This window comes from Lissotriton helveticus, chromosome 10 (genome assembly GCF_964261635.1).
Source record: "Lissotriton helveticus chromosome 10, aLisHel1.1, whole genome shotgun sequence".
NCBI classification, from domain to species: domain Eukaryota; kingdom Metazoa; phylum Chordata; class Amphibia; order Caudata; family Salamandridae; genus Lissotriton; species Lissotriton helveticus.
Window position 1 is genome coordinate 515,733,520 of NC_136071.1, and position 21,316 is coordinate 515,754,835.

Below are 21,316 nucleotides of genomic sequence, written 5' to 3' on the forward strand. Positions count from 1 at the left end.
CCATGTTGAACTGTTTAAAAGATAATTCTCATTAAAATGTATGTTAAATGTAAATATAGTCTAATCAGTAATGTGTGTTGAAGCCCTAGTTGCCACTGGGACTAGGCCACTTTTTCTGTTACACTAACAACAGCAACATTTAGTATTTGCATAAAGACCTTGATCATGTTGGCTCTGAGACAGCTTTGTCACACAGAAGTTCATCCGATGTGTGCAAAAAAATAATATATAATTTTCATTAATAGCAAACTACCACTTGCAGCATTTCAGAATTCTCAGGAGTGCGTGGTTTTTATGGGTTCCTTCACACTGTTGTTTATAATTGTCTGATGTACACCAACACACTCGCTTATGGATTGGTACCCACATTTAAAGTTTCTAGTGAGTGACACACAATATTATTTCTTTCAGAGCGGGCCCCTTTTCCCTGAGCTGTCGCCAGGTAGAGGTGTGGTCACTTATCCAATAACCTTGGGTAAGTGTATTTCTCCATAAATGTATGAACTTTTACGGCATTCATCATTTATTGCGATCACGGCAGTCGGAAACAACTGATCATTCCACTGGCACTACCATCATATCGTAATTTCACGTGCCATCATTCCGCTTATTGAATGGCGGTTTTGTTCCTTTCCGCAGCAAATCCACCTGCCACAGACAGATTTTCAGCTGTTCCAGACGGTCCCGTCGGAGTTTCATGGAATCCGTCTGCTGTGGTCTGATTTTTCAGGCGGTTCACCCTAATATGTCTGACAGAATTCCTGCGGTACATGCGGAAGGTTTATTTCCACTTCCAAGGCGGTCGGAATGCTTTTCCGACCGCCATCCTAATCGATCCCTAAGTTCACAAACTTCACGGTCTCTCTGCTTCATGCACAAGCACTTTTAATATGTGCTGTCTGCTTTGGGGCTACTGGAATTGTGCAGCAATGGAGGACAACATTTTGTCAAAGTGTTGACTAAATTATTCAGGAAAAAAAGGCTGCAACATATGTGGTACATTTTCTGCCACTTTTTTACAGATACTAACAGTCACTGCAAAGATTTTGCCTCAGAACTAGTGTAGCATACAAATGCAGCAGCGTTAAAGGTGATCAGTCAACCTTTGCAAAGGGCCCTCCACTTTGCAGCAACACAAGTCACATTTTTTTGTAACTTTTGATCTGTGTGAGCTTCAAACAATTTGTTTGTTAAAATCATCAGATTATACAGCAGATGATGTATTATGTGGCAAATATGGCAGAGCCACAATTATGTGGCAACATTAGCAAACTAGGATATTTTCCATTAATTTTTGAACTGCTCTTGTGAAAAAAGGGAGGACAACTGCTGATGACAGAAACTGCATGGTGCGGAGATAAAAGGCTTGTTATTCCACTTTTAAGCATATTTGGGATATTCTGTAATTGGAAACGCATTCCACTTTGTGAATGTATTTTAATGCCAAAAATGTATTAAACCTTAAATAAACATGTGTATTCATTGGTTGAATTAAATAAGGTAATAAGCTGTAACTGGTCAGAGAAATGGCAAAGAAATACAAAAAATCTGGATGCTTTGCTCTTTCTAGCCACACCTCTTACTCCAACCACTGACCCAATGCTCGGGTTATTCCTGTCCTCTGATTCTTCACCCACAGCTCTCCAACTTTTTTTCCCATTTCGACCACTTTAACCCCTCCCCTCCTTTCTGCATCGCATTGTACCTGCAGTCCTGGCAAGCACCAGCTGTATTTAATCACTGTCTCTAGAGTGGATCGCTTTTGCTATATACAGTTTGTATTATGGTGAATGATTGTTTAGCTGCAGGAGATATCCTTCATTATGTTAATATAAAGGTTTGATACATCACAGATATTAGTAGAACTTTCTCCTGTTTATATTTTGTTTTTTGCCTTGCTAGAAGGGCGGCAAACTCACCGTGGGACACAAGATCTGTTCGGGCAGACGATGAGGATACTATAGTTGCCAAGAGGGCTGCTTTAGTAAGTCTGTCACCTTTGAAAGAGATATGGGAATCTGTTGAAGAAAAGAAATCCAGAGAAGAAAGAGATTAATTCCAGAAAAAGGTGGGATTTTCTAAACATTTTTAAAAAAAGCTGCAAACGATGTTTATCTTGACCATGCACTAGCCTCTTGAGTCACTGACATAATATCGATGACAAAAATATAGATGTCAAAAATATCGACGTAAAAATATCGATAATCAAAATATCGACATCCTATATTTAAAATGTAAATGACAAAAATATCAAAAAATAAATATAGATGTAAAAAATATCGAAGTCCAAATATCGTTTTTTTGTATATAAAAAATAATAATGTTGAGAACACTTAAATTATGAAAATTAAGTAAAAAAATTTACTTAGATATAATAAACATGAAAAAAATATAATAAACACATTTAATTTACTAACATTTAAACATAGATATATAGAATTAAATATAAAAATGTATCTTTAAAAAAATAATCTAATAACTTTAATTAATGAAAAAATATTATACATATATAAAAATTAACCAAAAATATATATATATATATATAACATAAAATATAATAATAAGAACATTATATTATAACATACAATACTAAAATATGTATGCATTTTTAAACTTACATTTTGCACTCCACTGAGTGCAACAGTAGTAAAATTGCTGAATAGCGTAGGGGTAAGAATTTACTATTCCCATTGCAATTGCTGCAACAGTAGGGAATGTGTTGGATAGCGTAGGGGTAAAAATGACTATTCCCACTCCAGTGAGTGCAACAGTAGGAAAAGTGTTGGATAGCGTAGGTGTAAGAATGTACTCTTCCTTCACCAGTGAGTGTAACAGTAGGGAAAGTGTTGGATAGCGAAGGGGAAAACATTACTATTTCCACTCCACTGAGTGCAACAGTAGGGAAACTGTTGGATAGAGGAGTGGAAAAGATGATTATTCCCTCTCCAGAGAGTGCAACAGATGAGAAAGTGTTCGATAGCCTAGGTGTAAAAATTACTATTCCCCCTCCAGTGCAACAGTAGGGAATGTGTAGGATAGCAAAGGGTATAATTTACTATTCCCATTCCAAAGAGTGCATCAGTAGGGAAAGTGTTGGATAGAAAAGGGGTAAAAATTACTATTCTCACTCCAGTGAGTGCAACAGTAGGGAAAGTGTTGGATAGCGAAGGGGTAAAACATTACTATTCCCACTGCAGTGAGTGCAACAGTAGGGAAAATATTGGATAGCGGAAGGGTAAAAATTACTATTCCCACTCCATACACTGCAACAGTAGGGAAAGTGTTAGATAGCGTAGGTGTAAACATTACTATTCCCACTCCAGTGAGTGCAACAGTAGGGAAAGTGTTGGATAGCAAAGGGTAAAATTTACTATTCCCACTCCAGAGAGTGCAACAGTAGGGAAAGCTTTGAATAGCGGAGTGGTAAACATTATTATTCCCACTTCAGTGAGTGCAACAGTAGGGAAAGTGTTGGATAGCGAAGCATTTCTATTCCTACTTCAGTAAGTGCAAGAGTAGGAAGAGTGTTGGATAGCAAAGGGTAAAATGTGCTATTCCCACTCCACTGAGTGCAACAGTAGGGAAAGTGTTGGATAGCGGAGGAGTAAAAATGACTATTTCCACTCCACTGAGTGCAACAGTAGGGAAACTGTTGGATAGAGGAGTGGAAAAGATTATTATTCCCTCTCCAGAGAGTGCAACAGATGAGAAAGTGTTCGATAGCCTAGGTGTAAAAATTACTATTCCCCCTCCAGTGCAACAGTAGGGAATGTGTAGGATAGCAAAGGGTATAATTTACTATTCCCATTCCAAAGAGTGCATCAGTAGGGAAAGTGTTGGATAGAAAAGGGGTAAAAATTACTATTCTCACTCCAGTGAGTGCAACAGTAGGGAAAGTGTTGGATAGCGAAGGGGTAAAACATTACTATTCCCACTGCAGTGAGTGCAACAGTAGGGAAAATATTGGATAGCGGAAGGGTAAAAATTACTATTCCCACTCCATACACTGCAACAGTAGGGAAAGTGTTAGATAGCGTAGGTGTAAACATTACTATTCCCACTCCAGTGAGTGCATCAGTAGGGAAAGTGTTGGATAGCAAAGGGTAAAATTTACTATTCCCACTCCAGAGAGTGCAACAGTAGGGAAAGCTTTGAATAGCGGAGTGGTAAACATTATTATTCCCACTTCAGTGAGTGCGACAGTAGGGAAAGTGTTGGATAGCGAAGCATTTCTATTCCTACTTCAGTAAGTGCAAGAGTAGGAAGAGTGTTGGATAGCAAAGGGTAAAATGTGCTATTCCCACTCCACTGAGTGCAACAGTAGGGAAAGTGTTGGATAGCGGAGGAGTAAAAATGACCATTCCCACTCCAGTGAGTGCAATAGTAGGGAAAGTATTGGATAGCAGTGGGGTAAATATTACTATTCCCACTCCACAGAGTGCAACAGTAAGGATATTGTTGGATAGTAGAGGGTTAAAATTAATATTTCCTAAATATGTAAATAAAAATAAAAAAGAAACAAAATACCAACAACAATACAAACATTTTAAATAACACAAAAAACAGATAAATATAATAAATTCAAAAAACAGAACAATATTTACATGTTAAAAAGTACTAAAAATAAACTACAAACCTTAATTTATAGAAGTTTAAGAAAACATTTTACAAACAAATAACTATATTTTATATCAATTAATTGTAATTCCCCAAAACTTATTAATGATTTCAAAGAGCATTACTTCTCACCATATTCCCCTATATATGTACAAACAACTTCTACATAACTGACACAATTAATATATTTAACAATGTATTAATTATAATTAACAAACAATTAGCAATAAATTAATAATAAATAAATGACCACACACAACAATATAAAATCAAAATATGAAATAAATACTAATAAATAAAAAATATTATTTACTTTATTCAAAATAAATTACTTCCCACCCTATTCCCTTATAAACCCACAACCAGCTACTAAAACAAATAACACAATATATAACTTTCAATTAATTAATTAATAAAATGTGATAACCAATTAATAATTAATTAATAAAAAATAATTATAAATACTAACAAATTCAAATTATGTATTCCTTTATTATAATTAAATTACTTACCACCTTTTTCCCCTGTAAACCCACAACCCACTCCTAAAAAAATAACACAATTTACACAATTATCAATTAATTTAATAATAAAAAAGAATCATCAATTAATAATTAATTAATACTTTTTTTTACTATAAATACCAACAAATAAAAATTATCAATTTCCTTATTATAATTAAATTACTTCCCTCCCTATTTACCTATAAACCCACAACCAGCTACAGAACAAAAATACGCAAAATGTAATTAACATAAAATTGATCACTTCCAATAATTTCAAACATTAGAAAAACTGCTATATTTATACAAAAAACATTAGATCACATACATTTAACAATCATACTAAAATACAGAACACTAATATAAATATCAATATTATTAACAACGATACTTTGACAAACGATATTACTGACTTCGATATTACAGAAAACGATATTTCTTACCTTCAACTCAATATTCTGGTCACTGATATTCTTGAAGTCTATATTCTGCCACTTTGATTTTCCAACTCAATATTCTGGCAATTCGATATTCCAGAGTCGATATTCTGTCTGTGCACCAGCCTCTTTTTTCTGGTTCTTGCTTAGATCTATAACTGAAATGGCTTTGCAATGAAAAGACAGATCTGATTGTCATATTGAAAAGTTTCATTCCTATGGGCCTACAGGCATTTAGGAATAAATGGGAATTGCAAGCGCAATTTGCGAGTACCCATTAGGTACTTGCAAGTTGTGCATGCAATTTCAAGGGTGCCAAAAGGACACCCTGTTGCACCTCTGAAATTGTAATGTGCACCCTTGTTGCACACACACATGCCCCAAGGGCATGTGTGTGTGTAACATGTAATTTTTCAAAGTTTTTGCAAATTACCAACCTGTTTATTTTTCGGTAATTTGTGACCCCTGCTGGTGAAATCGCAATTTTAAATTGCTTCCAGCATTGCATTAAAGGAATTGCAATTTGCGATTCCTTAAAGGCAATCGCAATTTGTGATTTTTGCATTTGGGATAATGCATTGGGTTTGATGCATGTGGCCCATAGTTTCTAAATGGAAGTAGCTGAGTGAAATATTCCGTAAAACATACAGATGCAGGAAAATATATTTCCTTGATTATGTTAAGTGGTTGTCTGTGCTGGTATAGTAAATGTGCAAATTAATTTTTTACATGTATATCATTTTAATGAAACCACATAGCTTTCATTGACAGTAACGTAGGGTGAAAAACGCTAGCTAATAGTGTACAGGCGAGTCTAATAAAACACAGAAAAAATTAGTAATTATCTGAGCAATTAACATTGAGCGTTCCTGTGCCCTTCAGTTTGGGTGACATGAACAACTTAAGCCCAAGATGATGCTGATGGATCAGAGACAGTGATGTACTCACCAGGGCTACAGACATTGAGAACAAGTAGAGAATGATATGCTTCCTTGTGTACTGTGTGGGGCCTCACACTCATATATCAATCTGATAACTATGGACATTTTTCACATGAATGTCTGAACCAGTTGCTGATGGGGAATTTTCTTTCAAAACAAAACCTTTATTATGAAAGACATCTTTTCCACTCCATGCGGCTAAAAGAAGGCAAGACTGAATGCTTTTATGAGCAGAAGAAAATAATAAAAGATCGAGTGTTGCACAGCAATTTCCATAATCACAACAATGAGGAGGCACTAAGATCACAAATCATTACTGCCTGTGAATCTGAGGCTGTAGACACATGCTCCCTGAAAGATGATGGCAAACACACTTGTTTCAGATAATAATTCTGCTCCCTACACTCAGGCACGTATCCTGCACTGCAGAACACGTGACAAAATTGTGGCAAGAAGCCTTGCTATCAATCCTTATGTTGAAGTAAGAAGAAAAATGCGTTAATTGACAAGTGACTCAAATCTCTGGTGACAGAGCAGCTGTGAAAGAGTGGTTAAAATGCACATCTTGTACTCATCACCAGGTAAAGGAGATGGCTACACACCTAGGATCTTCAAGGTCATTGGAGGTCATCTGATTTGTCACCCTTATAAACTGAACAATCTAAAAAAACAATTGAGTTGGGAGTGCTGTGGTCATAGAGACTTATCAAACAGGTTGAACAAGAACTCGACAACCTCATGAAAGTCAGTCTCATTGAACCTAGTCAATGTGATACACTTCCCTGATGGGTGTTGCACGGGAGCTGTCAGAGCTGCAGGGTCATGGGCTTTCCCCTGCAGCCCCCATAGGATGGAATTGTTATGGGCGTCCCAGGAGGGACCAGGACACTGACCAAAACAAATGGCTGGCTTGCCGGCTCTCATGCACCCAGGATGGATGCTGGTCAGTTAATTGCCGGGGCTGCAGGGGCCACAGGGCTCCCCTCACACCCCTAAAAATATTAACAGATGTGGGTGTCCCCGTGGGACTAGATACCCAAACAAAGAAAATGCAGACAGAGGTAATTAAAATTAAATAATAAATGAGTGGCCAAGCTGCTCATTAATTATTCACTGCTTCTGGCGAGGAGTGCCCCATAATGCCTTTCATGGGCTAATTTACATATTTGTTCTTCCTTTGAGGTGCCCTAGTCTTATCAGGGTCACCACAAGAGCGTTAAAAATGCTGTTGGGGCCAAGGCAAATGCAGCAGTCCCACAGAATATTTTTTTTAAGTCATCCTATGTCTCCTGGGGTGTAAACTACCTGACCCCAGGAAAGATTTATAGTATTTCTAGAGCGGGAGCTTTAGCTGTTCAGGTAAGAATTAACCCCCCCCCCCCCTCTTTGTAATGGTGTTATGATTGCTTTATTTGACCTGGGGAGTGTTATGGCACTTGTTTCATGTGGTTGAAAAAGCTAGTAAATTTGCTTTGCATATGTTAATGTGGTGATTCTTTGGCAAAGCTGATAGACTTGTGTTATGTAATGATGTGGGCACCCTTTGACAAAGCCCATTGGCTTGTCTTCATATAATTATGTAGTCACACAGTGTCATAGCCACATTAAGTGACCAAGCCTACACTACACACAACCTTCACCCTGTGCAAACTCTTTTTGGAGAGCCCACTCCCCTCGATATCCAAGTCCTATTACCGAGATAAGCCCCTACTATACACACCTATAGCCCTGTGCATTGTTTTCATAGAGAGCTCATTCAGTTGAAACACGATGTCGCATTAGGTGGGCAAGCATCTACTATGCACAGTCTCAACTGTGTGCACAACTCTTAATGGATTGGGCACTCCCTGGAGATACCCAAACCACATTAGGTTGACATATTCATACTACACACATCAATCACCCTTTGTACAACATTGCATGGATAGTCCACTACCTAGAGACTCACAAACCCTGTTAGGTGGTGAATCACCTGCTATACACAGCCTTTGTCCTGTATAGAACTCTACATGGTGAGTACACACCCCAAAGCCCTATTAGGAGTTCGTTGGTACTCTGCAGCATGATATATTCAAGGTTTTTGAGCATTAATTGCTAGAAAACTTCTGAATGGATTCACACCAAATGACAAAAAACACTCTTTCTGGCCCAACATCTAGTTCTTTGCTAAATGTGGTGTAAATCTGTTCAGCGGTTTGGGCTGTAGCTGTGTCTAACATTCCTATAAAAAAATGAATGGGGGAAAAGCTTTTTAGATCTCACCTTTTGTCTTGGGCTCCTGTGTGCTGTATCACCCCAAAACTTTTCAGGAAGGAGCTGAGGTGGTAGAACATTTTGGGTGAAAGTTTGATGTAGATTCATCAAACAGTGCCAAAGTTATTAGGAAAACAAAAAAGGTTTTTCCTATAGAAACTTACTCCTAACTGTAACTACCCAATGGCATAGCGTGTGGTGTATGGAAGCACACTAGTTATAATAATTGGAAAGTGTTTCATAAATTAAACGTATACATTTAAAAATTGAAGAATGTTGTGTACTTTCTCTTTTGTTTGTAGATATAGAATGTAAACAGCTACATTAAATTTAAAAGTGGTGCTAAACTTATACATTTCAGTTATAACTATAACTTAAGAATTTCTGATGTATTTGTATTTTAACTTTGGTTTGAACAGTAAGAAAAAATAAAGTTTTCACAACTATAAGAAAGTTTTAACCTTAGTTTATTCATTAGATTTCAACGGCTTTTAATTTTGTATAAAACATGTTTGAAATAGTAGTGTTTACTTTCCTTGAAGTGTTATTAAGAGTGGAGTATGTATAGAAGAGTTGATGAGAGTGTTGTAAAGTGTTCTGTCATAGATTATAGTATTGTACAGTGGAGCAGATTGGAATGTGGTACAGTGGAGTGGCATACAGTGGGATAGCGTACTGTGGAGTATAGTTACATTATAGTTACAGTAGAGTGGGGTAGAGTGGTTTAGAGTAGAGTACAGCATCATAGAGTAAAATACAGTGGAGTTGAAAAGAGTGGAGAGGCCTAACGTACACTGGAGTAAATTGTTATAAATTGGAGTGGTATAGTACAGTGTAATTTGTATCGTAGAGTGTTGTAAAGTGTCATAGAGTTGAGTAGAGTGTTGTACACGGGGTGTAGGGGTATAGAGTGGAGTTGAGGGTTGTACAATGTAGTGTAGGGACATAAAGTGGAGTACAATGTTATATGGTGGCACAGAACATAGCCAAGTCTTGCGGAGTGGAGTGGCATAGAGTGAAGTACCGTGTGGTACAATAAGGTGGTGTAGAGGGGAGTGTTGTACAGTGCTGTAGAGTGGGGTAAAGTGTCATTGAAGTAGAGTGTAACGTAGTTCAGTGGAATGGCATAACATTGAGTGGAGTGGTGTGTTCTAGAGTACAGTGGTGTGGAATCGAGTAGAGTGGAGTGGCATAGGGTATAATAGAATAATGTGTTGTAGATTGGTGTGGTGTGTGGTCTGGACTTCTGTGTTGTAGTGTCAGAATGTATCATAGAATGGAGTAGAGTAGTGTGTCATGGAGCAAATAAAACAGTGGAATGAGGTAAAGTACATTAGAGTGCGGTTCAGTATGGTAGAGTGGTATGGAATAGATTGTTATACAACTGAATGGCATAGAGTAGCATACAATTGAGTATCATAGAGTGCAGTAATAGAGAACAGTGGATTAGTGTCTGCTAGAGAAAAGTATATTAACTGTGGAGGAGCGACGCAAAGGGGGTTGGGTAGAGTGTCGTAAAGTGGAATAGAGTGTAATAATATGTACTACAGTGTAAAGTAGGGTGTTGTACAGTAGCATTGAGAGAAATAAACACTTGTACAGATTATGCCATGCAGAGAAGTATAGCATGGTACAGTGGAGTTGCGTTGACTGATGTTGAGTGGAGTTTTGTGCTGATCGGAGCATCATAGAGTGGTGAGGCATGAATTTGAGTAGAGTAGAGTGCTATAGATTGGAGTAGCATACAGTGGAGTGGCGTAGAGTGGAGTCTCATAGAGTGAAATAGCATAGAGTAAAGTGTGGTATAATAGAGTTATGCACAGTGGAATTGCATAGAGTACAGTGTTGTACACTGGAGTGGCATTCACTGCTTTTGCAGTGGCATAGAGTACAGTGGCATACAGAGGAATAGCACAAAGTTGAGTGATGTGGAGTGGCATAGAGTGAAATGGAGTAGATTGGGTTGGCATACACTGGAATAGGGTAAAGAGGAGATGCATGTAGGGAGTGGCGTTGAGTAGATTATCAAACATTGGAATAACGTCCACTTTAGTAGCATACACTGAAATAGCGTACAGTAGAGTAGAGTGACATTAACTGTAGTGCTGTAGAGTAGAGCAATGTAGTGTGGTTCACTAACGTAATATCTAAGCCCTGAATATTGTGATATAAATATTGTGTCAAACATATTGTTTTTGTATAAATGTATGGTAAGGCCAAAAATATTGAAAAAAAACCCTTGTTTTACACTTATATTGTAAATATATATATATAGTTAAAAATAGTAAAACTTTCTAATTTTTAACATCAATATAATGTTGATTAAATATATTTAAATATTATGTAATTATATATATATATATATACACTGAAAAAAACATATGTTTCAGGGACGTTATAGTTAATTGGACATTTCACTCTTACAAAACCATAGAAATTCCACCTGTATAGTTAGTTCAGCTAACTATAACTCGTGCACCCGCAATGCACTGCTCATGACGTCACATATTACATCATTCATGACATGGACAGTGACATCACTATTGACATCACTGATGACATCATCCATGTGAAAATCTGATGCACCTCCTCACACTCTTATATAGCCTTTGATACACCCACTGTAAAATACAGACTGCCATTTTCTAAATCATTGACACACCAATACCAGTTACTACATACGCACTTACTGATTCCTAGGTCTACACACACATCCACTCATTTATCCATACAATCACTCATAAACGCAGTAACTCATCAATACAGCACTATCATATGCACTGATACACTATACAGACACTCACACATTACCACTCTTCTATGCAGTTACTCACACACCTAGTCAGTCATGCTAAGAATCATCACACTCCCATTTACTCACCTATACAATTAAATACACACCACCTCACTTATTCATACAGATACTAATGCATACTTACTCTCTTATATAATCAGTGATACAAGTACACACTCATCCATACAGCCAGTCTCACAATCACTGACTATCATGTAGAGTCACTTATATACTTCTACTCTCACATACACTGCCTTTTACATATGTAGTTACTTGGACATGTACCACTGAGACATCCATTCACTCACCAACATATCCATACACACACTCACGCAACCATACAGCTGTTTCCACATGCACTCTTGAACCCATATACCCAGTGAATCAACTACTCGCACATCTATGCACAGTCACACACCTCCCACCACCCAAAAACACACTCAATCTCCCCAGAAAATACTTAGACAACCAATCTATAACCTATATAGACACTCATGTAGCTATTGATCAACCCATGCAGCAGCTTGCACAACAACAGACAGACTGATACAGATATTCACACAGTTTAGTCACTAAAGCCATGCATTTAGTAAGACACATTTAATCATTCACTTATACAGTCAGTCACGCACCTACTAAATCCTCCATCCAGACACTTATACACCCACTCATTCTTCAATACACCTTGAATATATATCAAACATATTTAAGCTTTACCCGCACCCCAAAAATATTTGCAAAAAGCCCCAGGTGTGTCAGTCTCCGGGGCTTGGGGAGGCCTTGGAGGCCCCCCACAAATTAAACAAGTCCCGGGGTGTGGTAGTCCCCGGGGCTGCGGGAGGGCTGCATGCCCTCTTGCATATTTTAAACATACTCCCGGGGAGGTGGCGGTCCCCGGGGCTGCGGGAGGCCCCCATGGGCCCCCGCTAGCATTTTTTTTAATGCCCCCAGGACCTGGCCCATCCGGGGACCTCAATTAAAATGATGCGCGGGAGTCCGAGCTTAGTTTTTTTTACATTTCGGCGTAATTCGCAACCCCAGCGCAAATTTCGGCGAAACAAAAAAAAAGCCTTTTTGGGACCCCCTAGGGGGTCCGGGTGTTTCTACCCTGCCCCCTTTTCTTGTTTTTCAACTTTGTTTTAATGTTTTTTGTGACTCGGTTCTACTGAGTCACAAGATGGCTGCCAACACTTCCTGGCATAGAGTGTTGGCAGCTAATTACAGTCAGGCTTGTGCTCAGAAGAGGTCGCGACTCCACCACATCCCTAGATATCAAAACTTTTTCTTTTTCAAATTTCTCAGGAACTACTGACCGGAGCAGGCCAAGAGTTTTGAAAATTTCGCGAAGATTCGTCAACCAGGGCCAAAGATATTGAGAAAACAAAAAACGCTTTTCCTATGGAATCTAGGTCCTAACTATAACTATATACTGTTGACCGCCAGTAGGGAATATTTATATATATATATATATATATATATATAGATAGATAGATAGATGGAAAGAGATAGATAGATAGAGATAGAGATAGATAGATAGAGATAGATAGATAGATAGATAGATAGAGATAGATAGATAGAGATAGATAGATATAGATAGAGATAGATAGAGATAGATAGATAGAGATAGATAGTTAGATAGAGATAGATATATAGATAGATAGATAGATAGATAGATATATATAGATAGATAGATAGATAGATAGATAGATATAGATAGATAGATAGATAGATAGATAGATAGATATAGATAGATAGATATAGATAGATAGATAGATAGATATAGAGATAGATAGATATAGAGATAGATAGATAGATAGAGATAGATAGATAGATAGATAGATAGATAGATAGATAGATAGATAGATAGATAGATAGATAGATAGATAGATAGATGTTCACTGAAAAAACCATAGGTTTCACCCATGTTATAGTTGCATGGTCAGTGACATCACTGATGACATCACTGATGACATCTCAAATGACATCACTGATGACATCACTGATGACATCATCCACTGAATGTGTGACTTTCTGAAAAATAAATATTTTTATATATGTATAGCTAAAGGTCGATGGAAGAATAAATAGGTAAATGAGTGTTTAAATGGATCTTTTTTTCGTAAATTTCATTGTATAACTGACATATTAAGTGTATGTTAGTGTATATATGTATTAGCGAGTAATGTCTAAATATGTAAATATCTGTATCAGTGTCTCACTTTGTGTATAAGTGGCTGCATGGGTTGGTGAGTAGCTACACAACTGTCTATATGGGTTATTAGTTGCGTTTTAGAGTATCAGTATGAGTGTCTGTATGGTTTGGTGGCGGGTATTACTTAGGCAACAGATGCATGAATGACTGACTCACTGTTTGTATGTGTTTTGAAGACAGCATGTGTGCAGGACTGTACGGGTGGATGAATGTGTGTATGGGTGTGCTAGTGAGTGATTGACCGCCTCAATAGTGTCTTTATGAGTAAGTACTATGTTTTAAACCAGTGTATGTGAGTATTGATGTATATAAGTAAGGACATATGACAGTGACAGATTGAAAAAGTTCCTGTATAAATAAGTATGGCTGACGGGCGGAACCGGGAGCAACAAACGTGAGTCCTCCTTTTGGAAGCAAAGGAGAGCTTCTCGGTCCTCCTTCCCCCTGCGCGAGGCTGATGGCGGCTGTCGGCGGTGGCGGCTGCTGCTTTCCGGAGCGTTTTTGGCGTGCTTGAGGTGAAAAGGAAAACTGGAATAGCTGGCATCCTGCGATTCGTTCATCTGATTCTGCCTGTTTGAAGTGGCGGCATTGCGGACTCTCCAGCTCCGTTCTTTCGGCCCGCGGACCGGCTGGCTGCAGTAACTCTGAATACGCGGCTGCCGGTAGCTTCAAGCTCCTTGTTTCCGCTGGACGGAGGTTGTTCCTCATTTCTCTTTGGTCGCATAGCTCCTTGACTCACGCTTTGCGGAGTTGGAGGCTGGAGGCTAAAGGTTGTGGAAGGCAGTGAAAGGTCCGGGGAGACAAAAAAAAAATCTATAAGCGGTTTCACATCTGAACACTGATCTGCAAGTGGCGAAAAGTGAAGCTTTAAACCTGGGGCCTGCCTGCCAATGCCTGATGACTCCTGGACGACTGTTGGATGATGTACGGGTTTCTAGAGCCCTAAGCCCTAAGCAGTCGGGATAGCTGTGAACTCCTTGGAAGGCGCCCTGGCCTGGTGTGAGCGGCTCCTGCTGCGCCGTGTCTAACTTTTCCTAATTTTTCCTCATGCTGGGGGGCTTACCTTGTGGGCTACTGCATTTTGAACTCCCCGCTGCCCGCTTGTCTCCCTCCCGCCGCTGCACCTTCAATCCTGAGCGGCTCTTGTGTGGAGGAGGGCCTGGAACTACACTTCCCAGTCTGCCTTGCGGTGGAAGACGCCGCCGCCCGCATTTCGTGCGCCAGGAGGCGCATAAGACCCTGCACAGCCCCGCGTTGCGGGTCCGCGCACGGGCAGCGCCGGTAGAAGCCCGGGACAAGGGTGGAACAGTCCGGGACAGGCAGGGGCCGGCCGGGGCCACCCCCCAAAGTTGGAAAAGGTACTTTAACAAGTGGGGCGTCTTGAAGTGGGCACAGATAACATTGCCGTAGACTAGACGTTGCATCAAGACTGATGGAGAAAAGAAAAGCTATCGAAGGGGGCCCTGACCATCATAATGGGAAAAAAGGAAAGAAAGCTAAAAAGCCATGCAATGCAGCACCCAATTGTGTACTCTCTAGTATTGAATTACTTGTAGAGGAATGTGAAGAGATCTTATCAGGGGCACCGACTGTTCAAATCGAGAGCTCCATTGTCCCCCTGCATGAAAGGGCAGTACAGAAGCGGGGTAAAGTAGTAATCCCGGAAATATTTCAAAAGAAAGCTCAACATGTGGCTGTTATTCATGTAGCACCTAAAACGCCCCATGTATCTAATTTCATAGAACCCTCAGGTGGTTGTAGTATGAACAAGGGGAGAGTTAATGTGGCCGAAATACCAGAGGTGGAGAATGGTGAAAAACAGAACGTGGGAGGCGGCGTAGGGATAGTTTGCACCAATAGGTATGCGGTTCTTGAGGGTGAAACGAGGGAGTTAGGTGAAGTCTTAGCACAAAGTTTAAGAGAAAATGAGCCTGTTTATGAAAGTCAATCGAATTGTCGAAATTGCCAGGATTTTAAAGACATTTTTTTAAGGAAAATTAGATACAGGAGTTGCCGTCTATGGTTTTAGCCTCAAGTCCAAACTATACCACTAAGTATAATGTAAATCTCACCGGGAGGGAGGTGGCAATCCCTACCGGTAACATGCAAACTGGGGCGATTAAAGTTGCAACTATACATCAACAAAGAGAGGTAGGGAAAAAGCGACACTCTTAGTCCCCACTATAACTAGAACAATAACAACAAAAGAGTGCTACTTGGTTGGAAAAACTAAAATAGTTGAGCACAAGAGAACAACAACACCCATTAGGTTTGTTTAGAAAGCCCTCACTCACCAACCTGGTCGGTGACATGCTTCATCATTCGGTCACACCCAGTGGGGCCCGATGATGAAGCATGTCACCGACCAGGTCGGTGAGTGAGGGCTTTCTAAACAAACCTAATGGGTGTTGTTGTTCTCTTGTGCTCAACTATTTTTGTTTTTCCAACCAAGTAGCACTCTTTTGTTGTTATTGTTAAAGTTGCAACAAGCCATTCGCATGACAATCAAACCATAGTAGACAAGGGCCATCTCCTTTACCCCAGGCCCAAAGGAATAGCTCCATCTTCTAATACTATCAACCTCCTCTCTTGGAACATAGCAGGGCTAAAAAAAAAACGAGCCATTCCAGGATGGAATGATTTTATTGACAAATTCAATATCTGCATGTTCCAAGAGACATGGAGCATGACCCCACTCTACAAAAATGGTTATGCCACGTATTTCATTCCAGCAACTACGGTGGGGAGAGGACGCCCTTCTGGCGGTCTTCATGTATGGATAAGTGTATCACTGAATTGGACTGTCACCATCCATAATTTACCATCAAATGATATACTTTATCTATCATTTAAGGGTCCGAGTGGTGGCAAGACCCTGGAATTGTTCTGCGTATATGCCAGGGGCACCATAGGCGGTAAATCCTCACCAATAATATCATTACTGGATGCTACGCTAGCTGATATCCTACCACAGTCTAAATTAATTGTGGGGGGTGATTTTAACTGTACATTTGAGCCCTTACCTGGTGAAGAGCCATTTGGCTTTATGGAAGACGATTGGAGGCAGTCCATTCCACCCTTAACTTTGGAACCCATTAAAAAATGGTCGGCTAGAGTAATTCAAATGAACGCTCTAACATTGGAACATAATTTACGGGCTCTTAATGGGAGGACTCCTTCGGATCCCAATGGGACCATGATATATAATAGAATAGGTAGTCAATCTCGTATTGATTATATCTTATTAGATACCGAATCATGCAACAATTTAGTGAACATGGAGGTCATACAATCCCAGGACAGTGACCACAATCCACTCGGTATGAATACAAACTGGGGGCCTGAGATTGAAAGAAGGGCTGTCCCCATGTTGATCACGAAGGAAGTAGTCCCCACAAATTGTAATCGGAAGCTGAAATGGAGCAGAGTAAGATGTGACGAGGGAAAACTAGCCAGTGTTAAAAAGCTTGTCCATGCAGAAACGGCCGACCTTACATTATGTAGGCTTCTGAAACCTGAAGATGCAGATTTTAATTTACCAGACTCTTATAAGATTTTAATCGACATAATTGGCATGATATTTATTGCAGGGGTCAATAGGGGATCGACTAAAGCCAAACAAATCCCCTTGAATGGTAGCCCTTGGTACACTATTGAATGCAGGGTTAAAAGAAAAGCAATAACAGCAGCCATAAAAAACAATGATATCGCAGCAGTAAGACTAGCCAGAAAAGACTACTCCCGAATTATTAAAGTAGCAAAGAGGGATTGGGAGGAGGACCATTGGCAGCACCTAAAGGCTGCAGCCAATGCAAAAGATTCAACCTTATTCTGGAACCTGGTTAAGAAATTAGATAGAAAAGGGTCAGAGCCAATATCCAACCATATCACTGAATTACAGTGGTACTCACATTTCTTAAAAATATACTGTGGAGAAGGGGATCCGGGACCCACAATAAGGATAGACAATGAATTGAATATGGAGACCCCCAATCAGCTGGAATTCTTTACAGCTCGGGAAGTGCAGGACGCAATCGTAAGCATAACTCCGGGTAAGGCTGCAGGGCCAGACGGGCTGCCAGGCGATTTTCTTCTGCACGACCCAAAGCTATGGTCTGATTTTATAGTCCTTACAATGAATTTAATTCTACTTGGACACCCCGTCCCTGAATCTTGGAAGGGGGCGGAGGTTGTAACCATTTACAAGAAAGGAAATAGGGAGGACCCTTCCAACTACAGACCTATTAGTCTGATTGATACAATTCAGAAGGTAGTTGGCATGGTTGTCGTTAATAGAATAGGGACCTGGCTAGATGATAATAACATCTTGACACACTATCAGGCGGGATTCAGGCGGAAAGTTGGCACGATGGACCAGGTTTTCAGGTTCTGCGCGGTGTACTGGAAAACTGTGTCCATCGAGAGGGGTAGTTTATACTTAGCATTCATTGACCTCAAAACCGCATTCGATGTAATCCCCGCAAAAAGTTGTGGACAGTCTTGCTGGACATGGGGTTACCGAGTTACTTATTGCAGTTGGTTGTTAGGCTCCACGAGGGAAATTTTGCCAGAATCCGGTGGGCGAACCAAGGCCAATTAACAGAGAGGGTGCCAGTTAGCAGAGGGGTCCGCCAGGGGTGTGTTATGGCCCCGACATTGTTCTCCCTCTTTATAAATGGGGTGGTAGACTATTTGAGGGAGGACACTGCCGATGCCCCAGTCCTGGCCGGGGAAAAAACACCAACCCTACTCTTTGCAGACGACACCCTCCTGATGTCTAAAACCCCATCTGGTTTACAGAAGCTGCTTGACCGCTTTAGTCTGTTTTGTGAAGAGCGAGGGCTAACAGTGAACACAACAAAAACCAAGCTGATGGTCTTATCTACCAAAAAAAAAGCCAGGAAGGTTCATCTTACCTTAGATGGGTCCGTGCTAGAGGTGGTGGAAGAGTTTGACTACCTGGGGGTCAGGCTATATAACAACATGAAATGGGACTCCCACTTAGCGAAGATGCTCTTAAACCTGAAAAGGGTCTCAGGAGTTATCCTGAGAGACCAGCGAGCGACCACGAGTAGGCCAATAGCATCTGCCCTTGTGGTCTATGAGGGGAAGGCACTGTCCTCTGCGGTTTACGGCTCTGAATTGTGGTGGGGCGAAAACACGAGAGATCTGGTTAACGCTGAGAACAAGATTGTGAGAGATTTAGTGTCACTCCCCCTCTCAACCCCTCTGAAACCCCTGTATAACGATATGGGTAAACGCTCAATTGCAGACATAGTACGCCTTCGCCCACTGCTATTTTGGGTGCGCCTGAGAAGGACCCCAGCGTTAACAAGCTATGCTAGGGTGTTGGATGAGCTGATTAAACTGAATGTGGCGAACAAGATAAAATGGCTAAATTCTTCGAAACAGTTAGTTGTTAAGTTTGGAATGGTTGAATTTTGGAATTCTCAGGCGCCACCTCACAAACAAATTGTTAAGAAAATTTATTGGGAGTGGGTTGAGTCCGAGGAATCTAAAAGTACAAAGTGGGGCCAACTAACTAATCAATTCCTTGAACATAAGCCATTGAGGAAGTTGGAGCCTTTTTTGGATTATATCCAAATCCCGAGAGACAGATCCCTCTTCTTGAAGATGAGGTACGGTATAATCCCCCTCAAAAAGTTCACATAGGGGTGGAAAGGAGTGAGGGACCACGATCTTACTTGCCCAGGGTGTCCATGCAAGAGGGAAACTCTGACCCATTTTTTGTTTGCTTGTAAAGCTTATAAACTCCCTAGAGCAAGATGGTTAAAACCTGTGTGTAGGGAGATGGGAGTCAGAGATTTCAGGATTGCTTTACGTATTATTCTATCGGACACTACATCGCTGTTTATTGTTTTCCAGGATTGCAAAGTTCCTGGCTAGTGCCTGGCTCATACGGACCAGGCTGATAAGGAACATTAATAATTAGATCCTCGTACCTATATAGATGAATTTTAGATTGATTGCACCTTGTCTGTAACTACCATTTTTTATTGTATATAGATTTTAGCCTTTTTTAAATGTTGGCCGATGTAATACTTTTGTACATTTGGTTCTATGTATATAAATGTTTGTACTTTTATGATATGTAATATATCGAATAAAGTATTACTACCAATAAGTATGTCTTTCGATAACTAATTGTTTAAGAGAGTAAGTATGTGTATGTTTCTGTAAAAGTAAGTGTACTGGTGTGTGTATACCTGTATATGCAAACAAATGGATTTGCATGTGTGAGTATATGTGTGAGTAACTGTATGGATGAGTATCGGTGTGTAACAGGATATATAGGTGTATGAGTACATACAATGAGAGAGTACATGTTTAAGTGACTATATAGAACTGTTAGTGGATCAGTGGATGTGTATGTAGATGTTGGAATTACTGAATAGGTTGTTGTAACTGGTATTGGTATCTCCATTTTTTTGAACATTTTAGTATCTATTTTTGAATGTGTGTATTATAGGTTACATTAGGCTGAGAGGAGGTCTGCCACGCTTTCACATGGATGATTTCATCAGTGATTTCATTTAAGAGGTCATCAGTGATGTCATTTAAGATGTCATCAGTGATGTCACTGACCATGTGATGAGTGATGTAATATGTGACATCATCAGCAGTGCATTGCGGGCGCGTGAGTTTTAGTTAGCTGAACTAACTATAACGGGCGAATTTCAATGGTTTTGTATGAGAGAAATGTCCAGCTAACTATAACATGGGTGAAACCAATGGTTTTTTTCAGTGAATTTCTAAGGTTTTTTTAAATGCTAATTCCTAACTATAACGTGGCTGAAACCTATGGTTTTTTTCAGTGAATTTCTAAGGTTTTTTCAATGCTAATTCTTAACTATAACGTGCCTGAAACCTATGTTTTTTTCAGTGAATATATATATATGCACTGGAAAACTAAACACCCACTTCCTTTACAAAGAAATGGAAAGTTTGCATCTCTGCAACCTCTCTAATTTTTCACCTTAGTCATCTTCCACTCAATGAACACAACAACCACAAATACACACACCTACTTGCTACCATTCTTGCCTAAGTTTATCAATTATTCTTCTTTAATTCAAATTCAAAGTGTAGGCCCTTTATTCAGCTTTCTTGGTAACTACTACCCGTGAATAGCAGTGGGTAATTTGCACACTTCTGTCCTTTCTTGCGTCTTTTCTATGACACACTGAGACAGGTTTACAAGCCCCTTGCGCAACTTTTGCATCATTTTTCCCATGACCTTGTAAATCTGCCCAACTGTGTGTACTTTATGCACTAGCTTTCTTCCTTAGTTGTTGTACTAGTTTCTCTTGCTCCCACTGCGGAATCCAACACCCTATCTGTGTACTGACCTGGAAATCCAAAGATCCGCTTCACTGACAATTCAGTGGGTACTTTGCGTCTCTCCAACCTTTCTTATTTTTCACGTTTTTCATCTTCCACTCAATCTACACATCATCCACACATACACACATATAATTGCTGCATTCCTTAGCTGTGAATATCAACTATTCTTCTATTTTATATTCATATTAAAAGTG

General features: G+C 39.7%; 1 long non-coding RNA gene across 1 annotated transcript in view; it reads left to right on the forward strand.

Annotated features, from left to right (window-relative positions):
* The window catches only part of LOC144785365 (uncharacterized), a 470,352-nt gene that overhangs the window by 333,340 nt on the left and 115,696 nt on the right, over window positions 1-21,316 (forward strand). The window contains exon 2 of the long non-coding RNA XR_013601842.1: window positions 1,903-2,068. This is a non-coding gene — a long non-coding RNA (uncharacterized LOC144785365). The remainder of the gene's footprint in view (window positions 1-1,902; window positions 2,069-21,316) is intronic.